The sequence below is a fragment of the Brachyistius frenatus genome, unplaced genomic scaffold, assembly GCF_029030835.1.
Source record: "Brachyistius frenatus isolate BFR_SWC_R1_liver_20210118 unplaced genomic scaffold, ASM2903083v1 Contig_46, whole genome shotgun sequence".
Taxonomy (NCBI): Eukaryota; Metazoa; Chordata; class Actinopteri; family Embiotocidae; genus Brachyistius; species Brachyistius frenatus.
Genome location: NW_027210645.1, coordinates 2430001 through 2443506, shown reverse-complemented (window position 1 = coordinate 2443506; position 13506 = coordinate 2430001). Strand labels below are relative to the sequence as shown.

General features: G+C 41.6%; 1 protein-coding gene across 3 annotated transcripts in view; it reads right to left on the bottom strand.

The window, feature by feature from the left end:
- nrsn1l (neurensin 1-like) overlaps positions 1-13506 on the bottom strand; it is a 117619-nt gene that overhangs the window by 90411 nt on the left and 13702 nt on the right. For 2 of the 3 annotated variants that reach the window (XM_069703434.1, XM_069703435.1), the window contains exon 2: positions 9266-9326. The exons of the other annotated variant lie outside the window; for it this stretch is intronic. The gene's annotated coding sequence lies outside the window, so the exon portion shown is untranslated. The remainder of the gene's footprint in view (positions 1-9265; positions 9327-13506) is intronic. 3 annotated transcript variants of the gene reach the window in all.

Sequence of the window (13506 nt, the reverse complement as noted above, 5' to 3'; positions counted from 1 at the left end):
AAGGAAGGACAGGTAATTGCAGGAAAGAGGACAAGAGGCCTGAGACCAGAGCGGCCATTCAGAAATCCAGAGAATAATTTGCTCCTTACTCATTGAGTGTTTTAGCTCAATGATGACAAGTTCCCACCTTGTTGAAAATGAGGACGTGGTGTGATTCAGTCGCCCTCCCTTATCACCATGACAATGTGTGAAGCACAGTGAGATCTCTCGACTCCCATTACGATGAAAGCAACACTTCCTTAAATAGCCGCTCGCTGCGAGTAGGAAGAAAAACAAATGCATTTCCATCTATGCATAAAGGACAGTCACTTATTAGCAGTGCTACCCTAATATATACCACAGAGTCTAATAGCAGAGCTGTATTTTTGTTATCTAACATATCACTGCGGAGTGTAAAAAATTGCAGCTCTAACTTTTCAGTAGCTGTAAAGGTTGGCATATTTGACATTTAACTGGAGGACTGCATCAGACGAGTTATTTGGGTGTTTTAAAAGTCCAGCCACGAAGTCCTTTCACTGAATTTGTAACACCGTGGTACACTCATCACAGATAATTAAGACTTGGCCATCTCCATGAGTGGATCCCTGTGGAGTTTGTTTCCCACAGGGGGATAAATCCAGCACATAGCCAAGCAGTCGTCCTTGACTTTTTCCTGTCACACCTCCTGAGTGGGCTGACCTTTTTGTTTTTTACAGAATGGTCTTAATAACCAACGCATTATCATTTCAAAGTGTGTGATACCCCCACCAGTCCACTAGAGGAGAGCGTGTTCGTGTCATGGTTGGCTTGTAAAGTAGATGCATGTCACATGACAGAGTTCATTTGACGAAATATAAAAATGTTCAATTGTCCAGCAGCTGACATTAAGAGGACCAGGGTTCAGGTCTGGGAGAAAGCAAGGTGGAGTTCTTTAACTAAATATTTTCCTAAACCTAACCACATAGTTTTACACGACTACGCGAGGCAAAACTGTGACACTGAAACGCTGTCCTCTAGTGGATTAGCTGGTGTATTACATGCTTTGGCATGATACCAAATACCCTGGACTGTTCCTTTAGTCCGCTAGCGCCAACATGAGGCTGATACTTAAGAGAAATATCTCATCAGATAGAACGTATATTAACTCCTTACATCCATGCCTTAACATCTGCCTAACAGAAGCATTAACATGCAGACAATTACAATTTCTCCAATGCCTTGGATTATAACCAAAAGTCACAAAAAAGAATCGGTTTCTATTTAATACTCATTTGCAAACACTAATATTCTAAAATAAAATGTTAAGTATGGTAAGCAATATATAAAAACACCAACACGTTAGCATTGCTATTGCTAGCAGGCTAGCATACTTAAATTAGAATTTAGGCCCGACACGTCCTCCAATCCATAAGACCATACAGGTTGTGAGAACACAGACTTACTCTTGTAACTTAATTTTCATATTGATTAAAAGCTTGTCTTTGCTCCTTTTGACAAGATCCCTTTGAAGAAGACAATAAAAAAGGAATTTATTTTTCATCATTAGATGTCCCAATTTCTGCTGTTATGACAAACATGGAAATCAAAGAACAGCACCTGCAGTTTGGCTGTTTTGTATACTAGGTAATCTCTCTCGATGCTGTAAAGAAACACAGTGTAATTAAATCAGAGTGACATATTTTGCAGTGACAACTATAAAGCCAAGGCACAATGCAGTGCACCACTGCTGCACCACAAACCCCCCAAGGTGGGGCCTCGATGGGCTTCTTTGCCCACGGCCCCCCAGAGTCTAGGACCACTAATGAATTAAATATGATGCAACAAGCAGTGTAGAGGCCTTTGTAGACTCTCAATCATTGCCTCAGAGGGCTATTTGTTCCTCTACATTACATCAATATCTTATTAGTGATGATTACTCAATCACTGTACTTAAAATACACTGAATATGATCAGGTCTGAAGCTGCAGTATTCCCATGCACTGCACTCATATGTCTGATAATGTACAGGCTATAAAGAAAAACATAATCTCTCGCTCTCAATTAACTCTACTCTCATCTGACTCCTGTGTGACGGCTTGATTGGGATTCGCCTGCTGCTATTGGATTGCATAAGGCCACTGCGGCGGCTGGATTGTAAAGCGAATACCAGCCACATCATAGTTGCCGTACAGCACATAATAAGGCTTCCTCTCTGAATAAGTCTAGACGTCGTAGCTCCCCTGGGGTCTTATTCATAACACGGAGACATAGACGGGCTAATCACAGCGAGCTTTCATAATGCACACACTCAGAGCACATCAAATGGAATGGAGTACATAGCAAGTTCAGATCAACCTGGCTGCATCTTTCATTCCTCTCCTGCTCTCTCTCTGTCTCTCTCAAACACACACTCCTCCCTCGCTGGCTCAGCTGTTATATAAATTTACTGTGCATCCACCGGCTCTGCCCACCTCCCTCCCAGCGACCGCTTTTCCAACCTAATGGCCGAGTGTGTATGTATTGACACAACTCCTCAAAGCCACACAGCAGTGTGAGGGCAGTGCAGTCCAGCTGGGGGTCAGCTTAATGATAAGGTTAATGAGGGTGGCCTGGACTCAGGCATGCCTCTGTGGGCTATTACAGGAAGGGGAGGAGAGGAAGTGTGAGGAGAGAGGAGAGAGGAGAAAGTAGGAAGAGAAATGAAAGGTCAAAAAAGGGAGAAAAAAAAGAAAAAAAAAGAGAGAGAATAAAAAAAAAAATGGAAACGATAGCGAAGGGAAGGACATTTGAAGGCGGGAACGAAAAGAGGAACGGGAGGAAAGGAGAGGGGAGAAAAGGAGGGAAATAAAGCAACAGATAGGCATGACAGAGGTGTAAAGAAAAGGGAAGAAGAGGAGAAAGAAAGGAGAAGACAGAAAATCATAGGAAAGGAGCTGAGGAAGTAGAGGAAAGGAAAGGATTATGGAGGAGGAGACAAGAGCAAAGAACTGGTCACAGAAAAAAGCTTAATCATTCACAGTCAACAAATACCCCCACTATGCGTGCCTTCCTGCTATCAACTTGTGGTTCATTTTACTGGACAGACAATAGAATTACTGAGCACATGTGTCACTTAATCATCAGCCCAGTTGCTGGTAAAATAGCGGTCACGCTTCCAGCAAGATGCTGGCAGTGACACCGTCGAGCCGACTGACTTATACACAGACCCACGGTTTTTGAGTTCACATGCTTCTTTCCATATAGAGCATTTGCCCCTGCCCAGACAGCCCTGTAGGTGCAAATCCTCAGCTGACAGACATATTGTAGGTGTCCGGGCAGAGATTAGCCTATTTCCTTCTTTAGTCTGGAAAAAGTCCTGAATCAGCTTCAGAATACTGCTGATGTTCATCTCTAATAGGCTAATCTGCGCTAAACTCTCATTTTGTGCATGTGTGTGTGTGTGTGTGTGTGTGTGTGTGTGTGTGTGTGTGTGTGTGTGTGTGTGTGTGTGTGTGTGTGTGTGTGTGTGTGTGTGTGTGTGTGTGTGTGTGTGTGTGTGTGTGTGTGTGTGTGTGTGTGAGTCTTAACTGCCTCGTTTTTTTTCTTTCTTTGAGATTAACCCCAAGGTGTCAGTGAGGAGTTGTGGATGTGTGCTTCAGCTTTTACAGAAAGAAAAGTATCTACTGTGAAAACAGCTTATGCTCCGGATCAGACCAATTGAAAGCATTCAGGGATTTTCTGTTTCTCATCTTTTCATTTCTGTTTACATTACGCTATTTAGCTAAGGCTTCTCTCCAGTGCGGCTTAAAATGCGCGCCACTGTAGAATAAACTCAGATTTTCAGAAAAGTTACACGCACTAAAAAAAAGTGCAAAGGGCAAAGTTCAAGTCATGAGTGCTCTTAAAATATTCCACAACTGAGAAAAAGCAAAGTTATTTTGAATTTGAATAAAGCAAGTAACGAGGCGATTTTGGGATTTTCTAGGAATTAAGGATTAACAACGCAAATAAATGCAACCACAAACAGGAAAAAGGTCATTAAAAAAGTCCAATTTATCCTTGTAAATGGTTAACAAACCTACTGACTGTGGCCGCTCTTCCTTGTCTGACAGCCAAGATGAGTCAAGCTCGTCCATGACCCCGAGAGCCACAGACTCTTACAAACAACACATCCTCATTGACTAACCTTTGAGCAATCACTCAATAACTGCAAATTTGTATTTTGAAATACATTTCCTTGTCTTTTCAACGTGTTGTTCAACTATCTACACGTATACACCGCTGATAAAGTTGATACTTTCCCAGCTGCTTCAATTGGGAAAGTACCCGAAGTGAGAAACAACAGCAGGAAGCTGACAGCTGAACTACAGTGAATCATCGGCTCATTTCTACGGTATCATTTTTGTTTGCCTTTTCTTTACATTTCCTTTTCATCAATTTGTCATACGATATCCAGAGCTCGGACCACAATGCATTTCACCATTGCAGCACATCTTTTTCCTCTTCATTCAAGCTGCTCCACAAGAAAAAGAAAAGGCTCAGCGCCATCATAAGTCAGATCAAGGCGACGTGTGACTCATAAACTGAAAGAAATCCGAAGCTTATTTTTCTGTGAAGGTTTCAAGTATGAAACGTGGTTTGTGGAATCACTCCACTCTGTCCCTTCTGTGACAGTCGACGTTTGGGAGGACCCATTGTGGTGCTAAGCTTTTATTCTCCTGGGAAAGTAGAAGCTGTCAAGCTAGGCTAACTAGCATTTACCAAAGTTAAAGCCGGTGAGCCTTATTTCAACACCTACTGAGCTCTTGCAATATCAGTGTTATTTCATTCATATTTGATCACATTAACGGTCTCTGTCAAAAAACAAAACAAAAACAGAAGTAGTCTTGAACCACGCTGCATCAAAGCTTGAAACTGTGATTCAATGACATGAAGGAGGCATGTAGCCGTAAGGTGTGTGTACATAGCGCAGCTAAACAACCGTAAACCACACTGCCCCCCTGTTGGATAACCAAATATGTAGCCAATATAGCTGAAATTATAGTTTCAACTCATTTAGTTTTTCTATGTTTAATGTTATAAACATAACTAAAAGCAAGGATGTGCTTATTTTTCTTAGCAAAAATGAGCTGTAGTTACAGTGTAATTTTAAAACAATATTTTGTCTTATTTCAATCTTGTTTAAGATCCCACACGAGAAAAGCCTGTCTAGAAAGGGAAGTGAATCAGGAACGATGCTTCACTTGAGCAAGGCACTTAACTCCCTGTTGTAGTGGTTGAGCTGCACCGGGGTGACGCCAGGTATAAATGGCACTGCTAAAAAAAAAAAAAAAAAAAAAAAGTAAACAAAGGCAGCACGCTTGGCCAAGTATTCCCAGTTCCAAGAATTCACTTGAAAAAACTTTGATCGGATCATTTGCCATGTTATCAAATGTGTGCACAAGCCTGACTGACCAGCCTTAATGCCCAGGCGCTCTGGATTACACACACCACTACTCTGCTGGCTCCACAGCTCTCGTCACGACCTACTGAGGGGAGATAATTGAGTGTATGTACATAGACCAGTATACAGTGACACTTCATATGAGCAAACATAAAGCCTGATCAAACATGTGAACACGGCACTACAGAATGCTGAATGGCTTTCTGTCCGATCTTCTGTGTGTGAAAGCTCTGCGTACCATGACGTTTTGTGCTTTGTATGTGTTAATGGGACTTGCTGATCAAATATCCTCTGATCACTGGCAGGGATATGAGGGCGACGTAAAGTCGGTTGACCCTCATACATCACGGTGTACACTGGCATCTGTGTCTGCAGGGAGGTAATACGTTAAAAATGTGTTGTTGTTTTTTTTTGTTATTTAAAGCGTCAGTAGTTCAATATACACATTTTAAAACTCTGTTTGTCCCCTCCCACAAAATTATTCTCCAAACATGCAGCTGCATTATGCTGGACTTTAAGTGGAACGTCAATGTTGTCAACTGTTGTAACCAACTACCAAACAACTTCTGCATGTGCAACGCCGAGCCTATCAAAGAGGGAAGGAGGGAGAAAAATACCAAGAGACCAGATGGCCCTAACTTGTACAGTGTTACTGTGATTGGCTAGTTATGTGCTGTCTAACCCTGATTGGTTGTTCAGAGTCCGACCATATCCACTTTTTTTTATAAACACTAAATACAAAGGGATTGGGACTCACTAACACCCTAAACCATAGACATAAACTGCTATACCACCAAGGGCCACATGGGGTTGGTTCCAAAAAGCATCTGGCTCCATTCACTCTCATTCATATTCTCTCATGAAATACAAAGTAAATACATTTTTGTTCCACAAGTCAATATGGTGTCATTCACTGAATTCAATCCTTCTGATCAGTGCCCTGCTGGTCCATCTGAAAATAATTCCATCATTAATTACATATTAGGCCTCAGAGAGAGGTATGTTTGGAGGTGTGTGTCACTTTGATTGATGTGGTTGGGGGGCAGTCAGGTTTCCACTATAGGTGGGCGGGAATAGTGTCCTTGGGTTGTCAGTCAGATCGAGTCAGATGCACTGTTCCTTTTCCAAATATAGTCCCTTCTGGTTCAAAACAACCAAGATGGTGACCAAAATCCTCAACTTGAGGCTTCAAAATGTTGGTTCACAAATGAATGGGTGACGTCACAGTTGGTTACCACTTGACTGACAAGCAATTTTTTGAAGGAGCCCTTCAATTAAATATTGTTAGTGAAATGCAATGGTTAATTTTTTTTATTATGAACAAAATTATATTAAAATGTTATTAGTTTTAATATCATTTAAGAGTTTTAATGGGTGTAGAGTGGCGATAGATGCATTTTCAATCAAAGACAATGAGACTCAGTGTCTCATCTTCAGGGTCCAAAGCACTTAAATCGTCATCAATCTGAGATTTAAATGCTACACACTTGTTTTGCATAAAGAAAATACAATTACGTAGTTTTTTTTTTTTTTAAACCAATTGTCTTGCTAGAAGTCCCACTATCTACCTGGCATTATGTCACGCTTTAATTATTTATATTATTCATAAGTTCTGAACCCACACATATAGTGAGTTTATCACATTACAAGTAGTTTACTAACACTGTCAGTAGGAACAAAAAATGCACCCGTCCTGGAAAACCCTAATGTAGGGAACACTATCATTGCAGAAAAACATATAACTCAAATTTGGTCTTTTTTATAATTACAGTTCAGACCAAATATATAAACTGGTTTCTTAGCAAAAATTCATTTTAATTTCTGTGATATGAAGCAACTGTATTTAATTGCTGTTTTGGGGGTTTAAAACACGTCTTTTATTCTCAGTGCATCACTCAATACCATCAGAAATAGGAAAAGAACATCAAGAAAAATGAGGGGAGATTTTATACATCCTTCCTGGGTTGGAACCTCAGGGAGCAGCAGTGTGTTTTTCCACCACAGTCCACAACAGGATATGACAACATAAACCTGTTGTGTAGAAACCAATCCTGCCTCATCACACTGCTACCGAGCAGTCAGAGCCAGATGAGTGAGCTGGATAAATATTTATGGCTCCATGACTTGGCCTATCCTGCTTACTGTCCACCCGCTGAAGGGGCTGTGTGGGTCTAATGTGGGAGGAAATGGGAAATGGAAGTAAAAATAATTCCCGGCCAAAAAATAAAGACTGTTTAAAAGGGACCAATCTAGATAAATTACATCCTTGGGGATTATTTTGTTCCGGTTTGGATCTGATATCAACTTTAGCTGTTCAATAGTCTGGGAGGAGGTAATTCAGTCTGACCTGAGCAACTAGAGGACTTGGAGTGGCTTCAAAACCTTCACAGGGACAAAGACAGAAACATAACAACACAGCATATGAGCCCCAATGCAGGGAGAGAGATAGATGAGGAGGGACGGAGAGGGAGAAGGAGGTGATGAATGGTGTTGTTTTTCTCTGTAAGGAGGATAACTGTATCCTCCTCTGGGAGCAGCGGAGCCAGAGATCGTCGGTGAGCACCAGTCATGTGTCTCAGAGACAGCCAATGGAAATGTGTGGATTTGGTTCATAAGCAAGTTTACTGGGTCAGAGTCAGAGCAGCGGAGGAGGCAACAGCCAATCGGAATGCCAAGCAGCGTCTGGAGGATTAGCCAATGGGGTTGGAGTCTGGTGTCTGGTACCAGTTGATGTCTGACAGTTAGACAGACTGTATCTAATTACCACAGCCCAGGCTCAGCATGGGTCTGTGTGCACGTGTGTGTGTGTGTGTGTGTGTGTGTGTGTGTGTGTGTGTGTGTGTGTGTGTGTGTGTGTGTGTGTGTGTGTGTGTGTGTGTGTGTGTGTGTGTGTGTGTGTGTGTGTGGGCGTGGGTGTAACTGAGGAGAGAGGGAGTGGAAATTAGAATTAGAAAGGAGGAAGGTGGTTTGGAGGTTTTGGCAAAAGTTGAAAACAAGGCATCGGATCTGGAGCACTGCCACATTAAATGAAACTGTGCCAAGAGACACTGCAGATATAAATATACAAGCCCTGAATTCACAATCAATTGATTAGATTAACCATATTAGGCAACGATACATGCAATCGCTCTACATGTCTATTATTATATAAGGTCATTTCTGGTACAGTGTGTGAACAAAGGAAACATGTATAATGGCTGGATGTGTGTGTGTGTGTGTGTGTGTGTGTGTGTGTGTGTGTGTGTGTGTGTGTGTGTGTGTGTGTGTGTGTGTGTGTGTGTGTGTGTGTGTGTGTGTGTGTGTGTGTGTGTGTGTGTCAAAGTGTGTAGATATCTGTATATTTCTCCATTTCCTGTATGAATGAATAGGACCAGAGAAGAGAGTTCAGTTTCCCACAGTGTAATAGTTTATTATTGTCTCTAACACAATGTTCCTCTCACTACAGGCAGCTACTCTATTAGTGACTGGAAGAGACAGGGACGGCCAGGTGTTAATGGGACACACACACACACACACACACACACACACACACACACACACACACACACACACACACACACACACACACACACACACACACACACACACACACACACACACACACACACACACACACACACGTTACTGTATATGCATACACACACATGTGCTCAAAATCAGACAGAGGTGAGCAGGGGTGACAGACAAGGGCAGCTGGTTGGAGGGTTTTTTCCTGTTTTGACTGCTTCTGTCTGGGCACGAATGCTTTACTTACACACACACACACACACACACACACACACACACACACACACACACACACACACACACACACACACACACACACACACAGACTCGCACAATCACACACAGACTCGCACAATCACACACACCACTGCTACTCACATTGTGTCGCACAATGGCTGCCAGGTTTTGTTTTTGCTTCTTTGCAGGTCTTGATATGTAGCTGTGGAGGGAAATGATGACACAACATGAAGATAAAAATAAGCTAACTTTAAACAAACCAAAGTGAAAAGACAAAGGGACAGTTTGACATTTAGAGATGTAAAAGTATTTGTTTTTTTGCCAAAAGTTAGATGAGAAGATTGTTAAACACAGGTAAACAGCTAACCTAGCTCTGCCCAAGGGTAACAAACTTTGCCTTCCAGCATCTCTAAAGTTCACGAATAAACGTATCTTGTTTATTTAAAAAAAAAATACAAATACAGAACTACAGTAAGAAATTGTTGTGGTTTGACATTATGTACCGGACTATTTCTTTGACAACAGGGACTGCTGGAGAGCTCAGGCTGCTTTTCAGTAGCTTTTTCACAGTAAAAAAAAATCACATAACACATAACAGTCCGGGGAACTCTACAGCAAGGGAAAAGATTTAGAAAACTGTCCCTCAATTTGTCATGTTTTTGGCTGGACCGCAACCGCGGGGCCGAATGTGTTTAACTGAGGGAGTCAGTGAGTAACGAAAGGACTGAGTGATCAAAGTAACATCCGATGGTCGGCCAAATGTTGCAACTTCTTGTACCTGTTTCAAATGAAAAGCTCATTTCATCTAAACCGCTTAGTCCAATTTGGGTCACGGTGGCAGTAGGGAAAGCGGAGAAGCTCCCTGTTCACTGCAGCACGTCATGGGGGGATCCCGAGGCTCTCCCCAGCCAACTGGGAGATACAATCTCTCCAGCAGGTGCTGAGCCAACATCGGGGTCCCGTCCGACTTGGCTGTGCCTTGGAGACCTCCAACAAAAATTGGCCAGGAGGTATCCTGATCAGGTTCCCGAACCAAGTCAAGTAGCTCCTCTCAGTGTAGCGGAGACTCTACTCTGAGTTCCTCCCATATGGTTGAACTGCTAACACTTAGTGAGAGTGAAGTGTGCCACCCTGCAAGCAAACCGCATTTCAGCCACCTGTATCCATTAGCTTATCCTCATGGTCATCACCCAGAGTCCATGAGCATAGGTGAGGGTCGAGCTTTGCTTTACAGCTCAGATTCCTCCTCACTGCTAATACACTTACTGCTGCCACGTATCCCAGCCTAATGACATGAAAAGCTCTCGTTTCAATTAAAAGCCCCGTAGCTTTAGTTGTTACCAAGTGTTGTTTATTCTGCTAATCAATTCTGAATTGAACAACGCATACGTTTTAAAGCCATAACTTTATGACTTTAACATACAGTATAAATCAATGTCTGTTACATTCAAGCCCTTGCCAAACAACGTAACCCATCGCTAATTATTAACTATCACCGCGACATAAATCATAAAGTTTTTAAATCCGCTTAGTAGTGAGACACTCCTGTGCTGTCTAGGTTAATGCATACTTGCTCCATATCAACTGAGCATGCGCACAAGAGAGTTCCGCTCGCCAAGCTGGCTACTGTTGTAGCCTCGAGCTTACTTGATTCGGGATAAAATAATGTATCTAATGACAGGGCTTTTTTTCAATTGTCCATGTTTTTGCAAACCGAATTAATTTCAATTTCAGGGTGTGGTGACGCCTTTTATTTCATTTATCCACCATATATCCATTATAGATGCAACAGTAGCGACAGAGAAGGCTGGCGGACCCTGACAGTACAAGTTGACAGAGTTTTTGTAATTACTCTCTCCGGCAGAAGGAGGAGACAAAAATTCTGCGCCGCAGGTTTAAAATGTAAGAAAAATGATGTGTGGAGGGACCTGTAGCAAACCAACCTACCTCCAAGGTTTTACGTAATGTACTCTGTGAATATCAATGCAAACATAATGTCTGATTATTCTGATTCTGACCACCATATTTAGTATTTGTCAGGCTTAATATCTCACTTTGCAGCTTAGTGCCATCAAAGTAAATAGACAAGTAATTTGCAATAACTCAAACTGAAATGTTTTCATGTTAACATTTCTTGAGAAAAACATATAAATTGTGAAATTGCAGCCAGTGAAGTCTGTTGGACAACCGAGCAGCTCATACATCCAAGTGTGGTCAGCCAGCAGTAAACATGCTAGCAGAGCAGCTCACAGCGGCCCGCTGAGAGTCGCCCATTTCCAGCTTTTATGCTAAACTAAACAAGCAGCTGCTGTTAGAAGCTTCATATTTAATAGACACATATGAAAGCGGCGTTAACGTTCTCATGTAACTCTCAGTCGGTCTTGACGAGATCTGATGTAAGTATAGGAGGCCCAACAGGGAGACGTGAATTCACATAAGAAAAACGAGAAAGGATGGTGTGTGAGTGTACATTTATGTGCATACGAGCGTGTGTTCATTTGTCTTTGTGAGTGCGTGCTCGCTTTGATCACTGATCTGTGTACAGAAGTACCTCATCCTAGCGTGACAATACTCAGTTTGTTGTGGTGAAGTATAATTAAAACAGGCTTGTCTTTTGCATATGCTGGCCAACATTGGCATCAGCACGGCAGTTTTTCGAATCCATCTGGCCAAAGACCTTCATTTTAACTCATCTCTCCTCTCTGCCTCTCTGCTTCTCGCTTTCTCTCTCTAGGATCTCTCTCTTCCTCAGTAAAACTTGGACCATTACACTAAGCAGCAAAAGCCCTGATCGAGGATCAGTATTAGAGAGATGAAATAATAATCCTGCGTTATCCAGTCAGTTGAGAGCACTGGTAAGGGTAGTGCTCCAACCCGGCGAAGGGCGTTTGTTGTTATTCTTTGATCAGACCAGCAGGAATAACAATCTATAATTCATAATGCTCAGTCTAGTCTGGGAACACTAGGCACTGCACCTTTAATTATTGATCAAACAGAACAGATTTAATATCAATCACTGAAGCATAGGCAGAAGTGAGCAAAGTAGGAGAAATGGAGGAATCTCTCGGGCGCTGCCGTCTGACTCTCTCATGAAAACAAAAAAGAAATACAGTACGCTTAATACTGCGGTGGCGGTGGTGGTGGTGTGCAAACAGGAACTCGGGCTTAGCTCGGACATGGATTCACTGAGACTAAAATTTACAGGATACACGGCCTTTGAAGGTCGATAGTGATGGTTTGGGATCTGAAGTTGCAGAACTTTTACAAATCAGTCTACATTATTCAATGTTCTCTGTGAATGTGAATCCAAGTAAGGTAGAAAAACCTGCGAGGCAAGAGGGAACCCATTGAAAACAAATAACACTGCTACTGCAAATACTACGACACCTACTGCTCCTACTTCTGCTACTGCAACCATTATTGTTACGACCATTATTACCAATACTATTACAACTATAGTATTACTTCTTATGCAATCATTGCTAGTATTACTACTACTCCTACTGCAACCACCTACAACCAATACTCCTTTACTATTACTCCTTTTCTACTAACAGTTATACCACTACTATTACTACAAGCAGGAGTATTACTGGTGCTCCTTCAAGCAGCTCTTACTCCTCTATTACTATAACTACCACCACTATTATTACTACTAAAGTTATAATTTACATTACCACTACTAACACAACTATGACTACTTGCTACTAATCCCGCTTCCATTACTACAATCATTACTGCTCCAGTAGTACTGTTACCACAACTCCAAGGAGTATTTATTACGTAGTTTTTAGTAGTAGTATTATTTACTACTACTTCTGCTATTATTACGACAATTATCTGCGTTAGATTTTCATTTGACATTTTAGGAAAATTTTACACAGACGTGAAATAACAGTAAACATGTATTTGAAATTGCATATTTTAAATGAAAAATGCAAGATTTTGGATGATCTAAAAATCACCCACCCAACACAGGCACCTCAGTCCACCACAAATTAGTGGAAACACTGAAATACTACTGCTATCGTCACTACCAGTACTACGTTTACTACCTCTACTACAACTGCTGATACTCCTATACCAGTGCCTTTGCAACTACTGTTAATCTTACCAGTAGAAACAGTAATACCAGCATTACTATCACTTTGACTACTACTATCAAACTACTACATGTAGTTGAAATATTGCCACTACTTCTACTTCTATTACCACCTCTAATATGATGATGATTATTACAATGACTAATGCTGATCCAAACTGTTTACAGTGCCAATACTGCCACATACTATTCAACTATAACTCCTAAATATGGACTGGCTCTACTACTAACTTGATGTGTATGTTTGTAGAAGCCAGAGGATGTCTTTTTAAAATCAAGT